Genomic DNA, 11942 nt, shown 5'->3' on the forward strand with positions numbered 1-11942 from the left:
TAGGGAATCACAAACCTTAACACCAATATTCTTAGTAAAGGTTAATTACTCATCAAGATGACTCACATATCACAAAATCATATCTCAAAACTATTACTAAGAATCAAGTTTATTTTCTCTAATGATCTTCATGAAAGATTTTATTATATCCTTCTTGGATATCTATCACTTTGGACTAATTTTCGTGTGTTACTTTTGATAAGCTCAAACAAATATAAGTGAAGATCATGAGCATAATATTTCTTTCTCTCAAATTAATTTAAGTGAAGCAAGAGAAAATTTCTTGAAAATTTTACTAACTCTCAAATAAATCTAAGTGAATCAAGAGAGCATTTCTTCAAAATACTAAAGCACACCGTGCTCAAAAAGATATAAGTGAAGCACTAGAGCAAGTCCTTTGCTCATAAAAATTTAGGCGAAGCATAGAGAGCAATTATAACAAGTCATGACATAATTTTGGCTCTCTAAAATTGGTGTGTCCAGAAAGGGATCAAGACTTAAAACACAAAATAAAACAAGTAAAGACTCATATCATACAAGACGCTCCAAGCAAAACACATAGTATGTGATTAATGAAAATATAGTTTCGAGTAAAATACCGATGGTTGTTAGAAGAAAGAGGGGATGCCACTCGGGGGCATCCCCAAGCTTAGTTGGTTGCTCATTTTTGGATAATATCTTGGGATGCCGGGGCATCCCCAAGCTTAGGCTCTTCTACTCCTTATTCCTTCATCCATCATAAGATAACCCAAAACTTGAAAACTTCAATCGCACAAAACTCACCAAAACCTTCGTGAGATCCGTTAGTATAAGAATAATAAATCACTACTATAAGTGTTGTATCAAACCAATTCATATTTTGTTCTTGTATTATATCTAATGTATTCCAACTTTTCTATGGCAAAAACTCATCAAAGAAAACCACAGAGCCATCAAAATAAGCACACAACACAAAGACAACAGAATCTGTCAAAACAGAACAATCTATAGCAATCTGACTGTCGGTGTACCAGAGTAGGGGTACCCTAGTATCCCGAACTTGTGCATGGGCAGTCGCAGCATCCCGCGGCAAGGCTTGCCGGGTGACCGCCAAGATCCTCCGTGGTTCCTTTGGAGCCATTCTAGAACAAAGTGTCCAAGTCAAGAAGACAAGACCCCGGCAAGAGGAGCTTGCCGGGAAGGCCACTCAAGGCATTTCAAGGAACTTGCCGCGGCGCACCACGCGTCCCGGCAAGGACCGGTGAGCGACAAGCTCCCGAACACGAGAAAACGACGACCGCGGCAAGGAGCTTGCCACGGGAAACCCCCACTTCGTGCCCGCGCTCCAGCACACCCGCCAACGTGTCGCTCTAGGACCTTCCCAAGCACACGTGGCAGGAGGCCGTGCAGCTAGGGGTGCGCGGTGGCAAGCAGGCGCTGACAAGATAACCATCGTGGCAAACGGTGGCGTCCCTAGCGGTCCCTTTCGGTACTGTTTAGGCGACACAGACGGGCAATTAATGCCCTTGTCCCCTGCCGCCAGGGTTAGGTATGATACACTGTAACAGGTAGCTGTGCCTACCACAGCACCTTTCCATTTTTCCCCTTTACCTCCGTTGCCACCTGTCGGTAACCCCTTGAGCATATAAAAGGAGGCCCGTGTGCAACGTAGAGGGGGGTTAGCCAGTTCGAACACTCACGCTCGGTCTTGCTAGCCGCTGGTGTGTACTGTAGCACTCCGCGCTCCTGAGCTAGAAATCAATACAAAACCACAAAGCAGGAGTAGGGTTTTACGCATCCGTGCGGCCCGAACCTGGGTAAATCGCTCGCGTGCTTCGCCTCGATCTTCTCTTTGCACGACCTCCGCCCCCGCCGAACCGAAAGGGACCCGGTCCGCCGGTCCCATACGTGCCCGTGGATCAGCACCCCGGCATCTCTGGCGCGCCAGGTAGGGGCGTCGAAGTTGTGTGAACCAGATCCGGCGTTCTCGCGAGCTAGATCTTCATCATCTTCATCAATATGCCGCCGAAGAAGAAGGTTTCGGAGGCAGCTGCTCCGTCCGCGCCGAGCCAGCCACCGCCGGAGCAAACGGTTGGTGGGGCAGGCACCGGCGGAAGGACACACGTCGACGGGGACACTCACGATGCTGCCAGGTCCCAGGACAAGGCTGCGCTGCCGGCGGCGTAGCCGGCTCCCACAATGACCGGGCACACTCCAAGACCTCGGCGTCCGTGCATGCACCGCACCCATCTCAAGAGGCGCGGGACCGGCAGCGTCATGGTACTCACGGTACCATGCGTTCGCTAGATCAAGATCGAGCTGGTGGATCTCGGGGCGCTCAGGACCACCATGCACGTCAACCTGCTCCTTCTAACGTAGTTAGAAGTCCGAGCATATCCCGCTCCTCGCACCGTTCGCCACCGCCAGCCGCCACCGCAGCAGAAGCTTTGGCGCGAGCTCAGCTGCTCCTAGACTACCCTCCAGCGGCGGACAAGATCGACGACTGGAGAGCCACTATCCAGAGTCTCATCGGCTTCGCCAACGGCGACACTCCACGGCAGCCGAGCACGTCTCAGCCGCGGCAGGCCAGCCAGGCACGAGCCAGAGACGACAAGACTGGTGGGGGTGCAACTACTGTGCACTCTCCACCCCGAAGGCCAAGATCACCGACTCGCCGGGCCCACCTCGACAGCGACTCCACCGCGTCGTCAGATCCGCGAGCTCGTCGCGATCAGCGTCAAGTTCTTCAAGAACGATGACAAGAAGACGCTCGTACTCGCATCGAGCGCCGGAGAGAAGCGCGGCGTCAATCAGACCAGTGCGCTGGGCCCTCTGTTGACATGCATGCGCCAGGGGAACCGGCGACTTGCCGTACGCGGTAGGTTGCCCTGCGTTCACTCGTGAGCTACGGCAAGTCCAGTGGCCCAGTACGAAGAATTTCAAACCAGATGTACCAGAGAAGTACGACGGCAAGTCGCATCCGTCGGAGTTCCTCAGCATCTACACCATTGCGGTGCAGGCTGCTGGGGGGCGGGACGATAAGACCCTTGCCAACTACTTCCCATTGGTGCTCAAGCCCAACGTCAGGTCCTGGCTCATGCACTTGCCGGACAACTCCATATCCTCCTGGGCTGATCTATGCCATCAGTTTGTCGGCGCCTTCACAGGCGGCCACAAACCTCATGGCCAAGAGAGTGATCTTCATCTGCTCGTCCAGAAGGAAGGAGAGCCCCTGCGCAAGTATATCCAGAGGTTCAGCCGTGTACAGCACAACATCCAAAATATCCACCCTTCCGCGGTAATCAGCGCGTTCCATCAGAACGTGCGTAACCGCAGGATGCGGGAGGAGATGGCGATGTGCAAGATTTGGGACGTCAGCGAGCTATATGCCCTGGCCGACAAGTGTGCACGCGCTGAGGAAGGGAGGAAATTCCCCGGAGAAAGCACTGGAGCAGGGGGATCTGACAGCGAGGATGCCGCCCCGGCAAAGAAAAACCGGCAGCGCAACAACAGGAAGAAGCAGAACAAAGAGGTGCTGGTCGTTGAGCAGTCCGGCAGCGACGGCGGCGCCAAGCGAGCCAAGTTCAGTAGCTCCGGAAAGGAGGTTGCCGCATGCACCAACTGCCAGGCTGTGGCGGCCGCCGACAAGCAGGACGGCTCCGACAACCAATACTGCAAGATTCACCGCACCAAGGTCCATGACCTCCAGAGCTGCAAGAAAGTTGAGCAGCTTGTCCAGCACCAAAAAGCTGAGTACGAGCGGCGCGACAAGGAGAGGGCCCAAGGGGGTGCTGGAGAATCCGGCAAGAAGCGCGCCGGACGGGGAGGACGCCGCGACAAGGCCAAGCAGCGGCAAGGAGACAGGCCTCCCCGCGGCCGCGACAACGATGAAGATGACGACGACGAAGACATGGATGATGTTGAGACCAGTGAACAGGAGTTTCAGAAAGCCACAGAGGTCTTGTGCGTTGACGGCGGTGCTTCTCTGCACACTTCACACCACCAACTCAAGCAGTGGGCGTGGGAAGTCAATGCAGCGGAACCACCTGTCGAATCGCGCAAGCTTCTGAAATGGTCCAGCACGCCTATCATCTTTGACATTGGGGACCACCCTGATCGCACAACTGCGGTCGGGTGCCTGCCGATGTTGGTTTCACCAACTATCCGCAACCTCAAGGTCACTAAGATGTTAGTTGACGGCGGGGCCGGCTTGAACCTGATCTCCTCCGCTGTACTCCAGAAACTTCAAATCCCTGACAGCGAGCTCGAAGAGACCGGCACATTCCAAGGAATCAACCCGGGAAGGAGCAAGCCGAAGGGGAAGGTCACGCTGCCGGTAACATTTGGCAGCGAGCTAAACTTCAGGACTGAGAAGGTCACATTCGACGTTGCCGATATCCCATTGCCCTACAATGGTATACTTGGCCGTCCAGCACTCGCCAAGTTCATGGCAGCCTCTCACCACGCATATAACATGCTGAAGATGCCAGGCCCGATAAGCGTCATTTCTGTCCCTGGCGACAAGAAGGATGCTCTTATCTGTGCCGACAAGATCTACCGGGAAGCAGCAGCCATGGCAGATCGCAATCCACTTGCCGCTGAAGCTCCCGGGGGGAAGAAGACCAAGTCCGGCAAGAGTTCTGATGCCCACTCCGGCAAGCGCACCTCTTCGGAGTGCTGCGCTGCCGTTGAAGACGCACCATCGAGCTCCACCGGCAAGAGCAGGAAGACGATGGCAGCTCCGCCAGAGACGAAGAAGGTATCCGCCAAGGAGGACGGCACTGGTGGTACCTTCACCATCAGTGCCACGCTCGACCCTAAATAGGAAAGCGCGCTTACTTTCCTGCGGGCGAATGTCGACGTGTTTGCATGGCAGCCGTCTGACATCCCCGGTGTTCCCAGGAAAGTGATTGAGCACCACCTTGCCGTTTGTCCTCATGCGCGGCCTGTCAAGCAGAAAGTCAGGAAGCAGGCAGTGGAGCGCCAAGAATTCATTGCAGAAGAGATCAAGAAACTGGAAGCAGCAGGCCTTGTCAGAGGAGTGCTCCACCCCACGTGGTTGGCCAATCCTGTAGTCGTGCGCAAGGCAAACGGGAAATGGAGACTTTGTATCGATTTTACCGACGTTAACAAAGCTTGTCCCAAAGACCCATTTCCCTTGCCGCGCATTGACCAGATTTTTGACTCCACAGCCGGATGTGATTTGCTTTCATTTCTTGACGCATACTCAGGATATCATCAGATCTTCATGGCAGAAGAGGATGAGGAGAAGACCGCATTTATTACTCCATGTGGCACGTACTGTTTCGTACGGATGCCTTTCGGATTAAAAAATGCTGGTTCGACATTTGCAAGAGTAGTCCATGTCGCCCTTGAGACACAAATACACAGAAATGTGGAAGCCTACATGGATGATATAGTGGTCAAGAGCAAGGACAGAGCAACCCTGATTCAAGATTTAGACGAGACCTTTGCAAATCTGCGCAAGATCAGCCTCAAGCTCAACCCAGAGAAGTGTGTGTTTGGAGTTCCCTCCGGCAAGCTTCTCGGGTTCTTCGTGTCTCAGCGGGGAATTGAAGCCAATCCCGACAAGATCAAGGCCATTGAGCAGATTGAAGGACCAAAGCGCGTCAAGGATGTACAGAAACTTGCCGGTTGCGTGGCTGCTCTCAGCAGGTTTATCTCTCGGTCTGCTGAGAGCGCCCTGCCGTTTTTCAAATTATTGAAAAAGGCAGGTCCAATGAAATGGACTCCAGAAGCAGAGGCTGCGCTGCAAGACCTGAAGAGATACCTGCCCTCCCCTCCAATACTTGTCGCACCTAAGCCACAAGAGAAGTTGCTGCTGTACATAGCGGCAACCAATCAAGTGGTTAGTGCTGCGTTAGTAGCAGAGAGGGAGGCAGATGATGAGCCAGCAACCGCGGCAAGCGCATCCAGCGACAAGCAGGGGGCTTCCCCGGCAAGCTCTGGTCCCGACAAAGATGGATCTGCGCAGATGCACGAGGAGATACAGAAGAAAATGGTGCAGCGCCCAGTTTACTTTGTCAGTTCCCTCCTGCAGGGGGCTAGTCAAGGTATTCTGGTGTGCAGAAATTGCTTTTCGGCCTTCTCATGGCCTCGAGAAAGCTGCGCCATTACTTCCAAGCACATGAGATCACAGTTGTCACTCGCTTTCCGCTAAAGAGGATATTACAGAATCCAGAAGCGACAGGCAGGATTGTTGAGTGGGCACTGGAACTGTCAAGCTTTGGCCTCAAGTTTGAGAGTACTTCAACTATCCAGAGCAGAGCATTGGCAGAATTTATAGCAGAATGGACGCCAACACCAGATGAAGAAATTCCAGAAACAAGCATCCCCGACAAGGAAGCAAGCAAAGAGTGGCTGATGTACTTTGATGGTGCCTTTTCGCTGCAAGGCACCGGCGCTGGTGTGCTGCTTATCGCACCCACTGGAGAGCACCTCAAGTACGTAGTCCAGATGCACTTTCCCAAGGAGCAAGCAACAAACAATACTGCAGAGTATGAGGGATTGCTTACCGGTCTCAGGATCGCGGCAGATCTTGGGATCAAGAAGCTCATTGTCAGGGGTGACTCACAGCTTGTCGTCCGCCAAGTGAACAAGAATTATCAGAGTCCGTTGATGGAAGCTTACGTTGACGAAGTGAGAAAGCTAGAAGAGCACTTTGGCGGCCTACAAATGGAGCATGTTCCAAGAGCTCACAACGCCATTGCTGATGGCCTGTCAAAATGCGCTGCACTTAAGCTACCTGTGGAACCAGGAATCTTTGTGCTCAAGCTGACTCAACCGTCCGTAACACCATCAACTGGACAGAGCAAGAAAAGGAAGTTGATTTCTGGTGACTATTTGCCGGCAGAGCTTCCTGAAGCCGCCGCCAAGAAGGTCCCTAAGATCAACGTCGAAGGCGCTGAGGAGCAGTCTGCTCTGGCAAGCCCTAGGGTTTGTTCCGTTGAAGCAGAAGCTCCCGGCAAGCTTGTCGGAGAACGTCAAGCTCCGGCAGAGACACAGCTTCTCACCGTAGAAGCGGATGTTCCCGCAGCAGCCGAGACCAACACCAAGAGCGCTGAGGAGCAAGATGCTCCAGCAAGCCCTAGGGTTTGTTCCGTTGAAGCAGAAGCTCCCGACAAGTTTTGCCCTGGCAAGCTTGTCGGGGAACGTTAAGCTCCGGCAGAGCCGCGGGTTCTTGCCGTAGAAGCGGATGTTCCCGCAGCAGCAGAGTCGCCTTTAGTCCTTGTTGTAGAGCCACAAGCTTCAACATGGGCGCAGCAGATTGTCCGTTTCCTTCAGACAGGAGAACTTCCCGAAGAGCAAGAAGAAGCGGAAAGAGTAGCCCGGCAGTCAAGTATGTACCAGTTTGTCGACAAGACACTGTACAGAAGAAGACTCAACGGTGTGAAATTGAAGTGTATTCACCGAGAAGATGGACAAAAGTTGTTGGCAGAGATACACGGAGGCATATGTGGTCACCACATTGGCGCAAGAGCACTTGTCGGCAAAGCATTCCGGCAAGGTTTCTTCTGGCCAACAGCCCTCCAGGATGCAACTGCACAAGTAACCAAGTGTGAAGCGTGCCAGTTCCATTCCAAGCAGATACACCAGCCAGCTCAAGCTCTCCAGACGATCCCTTTATCCTGGCCATTTTCGGTTTGGGGGCTCGACATCCTCGGCCCTTTTCCCCGAGCTGTCGGGGGCTTTGAGTACTTGTACGTTGCAATCGACAAGTTCACAAAGTGGCCAGAAGTGGAACCAGTGAGGAAGGTGACCGCACAGTCAGCCGTCAAGTTCTTCAGGTCGATTGTTTGCCGCTTCGGGATCCCTAACAGGATAATCACCGACAACGGTACACAATTCACGAGCCGCACCTTCATGCAATACGTCCAAGATCTTGGCGCCAAGATCTGCTTCGCTTCTGTTGCTCACCCGAGAAGCAATGGTCAAGCGGAGAGGGCAAATGCTGAAGTGCTGCATGGGCTCAAGACTAGAACTTTCAACAGGCTGCACAAGTGCAGAAGAAACTGGATCGAGGAGCTGCCGGTGGTTCTTTGGTCGATCAGAACGACGCCAAATCGAGCCACTGGACAAACACCTTTTGCTCTAGTCTATGGAGCAGAGGCAGTTATCCCCACGGAACTCGTATACGGGTCACCTCGAGTGCTCGCTTATGATAAGCTTGAGCAAGAGCGGCTGCGACAAGATGACGCGCTGCTCCTTGAGGAAGACCGTCTTCAGGCTGCTGTGCGAGCTGCTCGCTACCAGCAAGCTTTGCGCCGCTACCATAGCCGCAAAGTTAACGCCAGAAGTCTCGAGGAAGGCGACCTTGTTCTTCGGCGCGTTCAGTCCGCCAAGAATTCCAACAAGTTGACGCCGAAGTGGGAAGGCCCTTACCGGGTGAAGCGAGTCACAAGGCCTGGCGCTGTCCGCCTTGAGACCGAAGATGGCGTACCAGTGAGCAACTCCTGGAACATCGAGCATCTTCGTAAGTTTTACCCGTAAGGCGCGGTTATCGGACCCTGTCCGGCAACCACCCTTTTGTACAAGTCTTGCCGTTGTTGCATGTAATCCTTTGTACAAAGCCAGGCGGAGACCCTGAGCACAAGTAAATGAAGCGCTGGCACCCCGGGGTTATAGCATGCATGCTAGGTCGAGTCTCGTCCTTGGTTAGGGTTGATAGTGCCTAACAGCGGCTAACCCCTAGCTTAGAGGTCGAGTGTCCGTCCCTTTGCTTTTCTTTCGTTCGCAGGGCTCGCATATCCTGGCCAGACCGCTTGAGGACGAAAAGGAGAAGAAGGGCGCGCCGGCACCTGGGCCCCGGCAAGCCAGCGTTGCTGGGGGCTGCGAGTACCAAGATTCATCCACGGCAAGCCAGAGTTGCCGGGGGCTGCGATATCAGATAAGTCTTTTGTCCCTCATCATGCATCCTCTTATGGACTGGGGAATGCGAAACCGCGTTTCTTCCCGAAAACTGCCGTGCTCCCTCAACTCTAGGCCCTGGGGCTCGTTCCCGGGGCCAAGTTTGGTCGTAGTCGCGGCAGCAAAGGGATGAAACGAGGAGGCCGCACCCACCTCGTTCCCGCCTCCGTCAAAGGCGTGAGAAAGGTCGAGCGACGTGGGAAGGCGGCAGGGCCTGTTGCCGGGAGATGAGATGTCTGTCCGAGGGATACCAAGGATTTGCTCCTTGGCGTGGGTTCAACCCGCGAGACAAATAACCCGGCAAGCATCCCCTTTTCATTAAAAAACATCCCACTCAGGTGCAATCCATAGAGGATGAAAAACATGAAAGAGAGGATTACAAGTTTTAGATGCAGCTAAGGCCCGAAGGCTTACAAATTAAAAAGATAAGATGCCCGTAATCCCTTTCCTGTCCCTCTCTTCAGGAGGTAGGTCAAGGAGGCGAAAAGGGCAAAAGGGGCGCCTAGGCGAGCTACGGGTGCCAGAAGACACCAAGAGAACATCCCGGGGGCCGTCCAAAGGCTGGACGGTGATGGCGGCGCCGGAAGCGGGGCTCGAAGACGGGGAGGCAGGACGTCAGCACGCTGTCGAGGGCACCACGCCCTCGTACTCCGACCTGACGGCCTTGTCGCCAGCCCTCTTCCCCTTCCGCAGCCTCCCTACGCCACCCGCCCAAGGAGACGACCCCGGGGAGTTCAAGGAGCCGGCGACACGAATGATGGGGTCACCGGTGCCACACGAAGCGGCGCCCGACACCTAGTCGGACCCGCCATCCCGCCGCCCGCTACCCTCATCATCGCTCTCGCTCTCCTCCTCGTCACTCTCGCTTGAGGGGGAGCCTTCACTATCGGAGGAGCTGTCCACGCAGCACTTCGCCCGAGTGCCGAAGCACCCGAAGGCCTTGACGGAGAGGAGATCGCCCTCCATCAACTTAAAATGGAGGGTAAACCCCTCCATCAGGCTGTGGATACGGGCGAACGTCTTCCACCCTCGATCAAGATACATCACATTAGGGGCTGGGAATACAACGCGGACTTGCGTGCCGCTGATCCCACAGCCCCTCATGTGCAGTCTCGGTGTCTCGGGTGGGTCCAACTCCATCGCGCTCGCAAACGGAGCTGGAAGCCGGAGGCAACGACGAGGCGCCCGGCACAGCCTGACGAAGAACTCGCAAGGGTCGTCCCCTATATGGACCGCCGTGGGGAAAGGAACCGCCGGCGGAGGCGAAGCTGGCGCGCCGCCCCGTCCGCCTCTTCCCCGAGCACCTCGACCTCGTCCTCGACCTCATCCACGACCTCGCCCCCTCCCTCTTCCCCTATGGCTGGCTCTGCCACCACGGGAGTGGGAGAGGGAGGGGTGCGCTGCCTGGCGGCGACCCTCGCCGCCACCGATGAAGGGCCAGGGTTCCCTTTCTCCATGGCGAATGAGAGAAAGGGGAGCAGAAGCTAAAGAAAGGAGAAGATGAGAGAGTGCGGGCTTCTGTGCTCCCCTCCCGCTCTTTATAAAGGAGCGAGGTGGGGGCTCGGCTGCCCTGCTCAGCGAATCAAGGCACGGGAAGAGCAGGGAGTCGGGGCCGACCCGCTGCCTCTGCTCGCGACGGCCCAGTCTCCCGCTTCCGCCGTCCGCGACCCCAAGCGCATGGGAGCCGCGTGGCGTGGATGCAGAACCGAGGCGACGGATGAGGCGGCCTCGCCCCACCCCGTGATCGCGGGGAGTGGACGCCTCGAAAAACCGCGCACCGGCCCCGTCCAGTAAATGCACCACGCCCCCACGCCTACCTCCGTTTAGGGAGGAGGGCGTGAACCATCCCCTTCATCATGGCCTGACGCATGCTCGCGGGGCTTAGCCCCGCGCACGTCACCCACGACGCCGCGTTTGACGCGTGCTGTTCTGGGCGTGCGCGGTGGAAGCGGAGAGATATGCGGCGTGACCTAGGCCGCGCGTGCCCGTGCCCTGTTTTGGGCCTGGCCCAACAGCGCTCGGCACCGTGTATGGCCCAGGCCCGGGGGCTCCTGTCGGTGTACCAGAGTAGGGGTACCCTAGTATCCCGAACTTGTGCACGGGCAGTCGCAGCATCCCGCGGCAAGGCTTGCCGGGTGACCGCCAAGATCCTCCGTGGTTCCTTTGGAGCCATTCAAGAACAAAGTGTCCAAGTCAAGAAGACAAGACCCTGGCAAGAGGAGCTTGCCGGGAATGCCACTCAAGGCATTTCAAGGAACTTGCCGCGGCGCACCAAGCGTCCCGGAAAGGCCCGGTGAGCGACAAGCTCCCGAACACGACAAAACGACGACCGCGGCAAGGAGCTTGCCGCGGGAAACCCCCACTTCGTGCCCGCGCTCCAGCACACCCGCCAACGTGTCGCTCTAGGACCTTCCCAAGCACACGTGGCAGGAGGCCGTGCAGCTAGGGGTGCGTGGTGGCAAGCAGACGCTGACAAGATAACCATCATGGCAAACGGTGGCGTCCCTAGCGGTCCCTTTCGGTACTGTTTAGGCGACACAGACGGGCAATTAATGCCCTTGTCCCCTGCCGCCAGGGTTAGGTATGATACACTATAACAGGTAGCTGTGCCTACCACAGCACCTTTCCATTTTTGCCCTTTACCTCCGTTGCCACCTGTCGGTAACCCCTTGAGCATATAAAAGGAGGCCCGTGTGCAACGTAGAGGGGGGTTAGCCAGTTCGAACACTCACGCTCGGTCTTGCTAGCCACTGGTGTGTACTGTAGCACTCCGCGCTCCCGAGCTAGAAATCAATACAAAACCACAAAGCAGGAGTAGGGTTTTACGCATCCGTGCGGCCCGAACCTGGGTAAATCGCTCGCGTGCTTCGCCTCGATCTGCTCTTTGCACGACCTCCACCCCCGCCGAACCGAAAGGGACCCGGTCCGCCGGTCCCATAGGTGCCCGTCGATCAGCACCCCGGCACTGACTATTTCGAATAATTATGTAACTCCACAAATTCTGTACTGGTCCCGAACCAAGAATGTGGTAAGGT

This window comes from Triticum urartu, chromosome 1 (genome assembly GCF_003073215.2).
Source record: "Triticum urartu cultivar G1812 chromosome 1, Tu2.1, whole genome shotgun sequence".
NCBI lineage: Eukaryota > Viridiplantae > Streptophyta > Magnoliopsida > Poales > Poaceae > Triticum > Triticum urartu.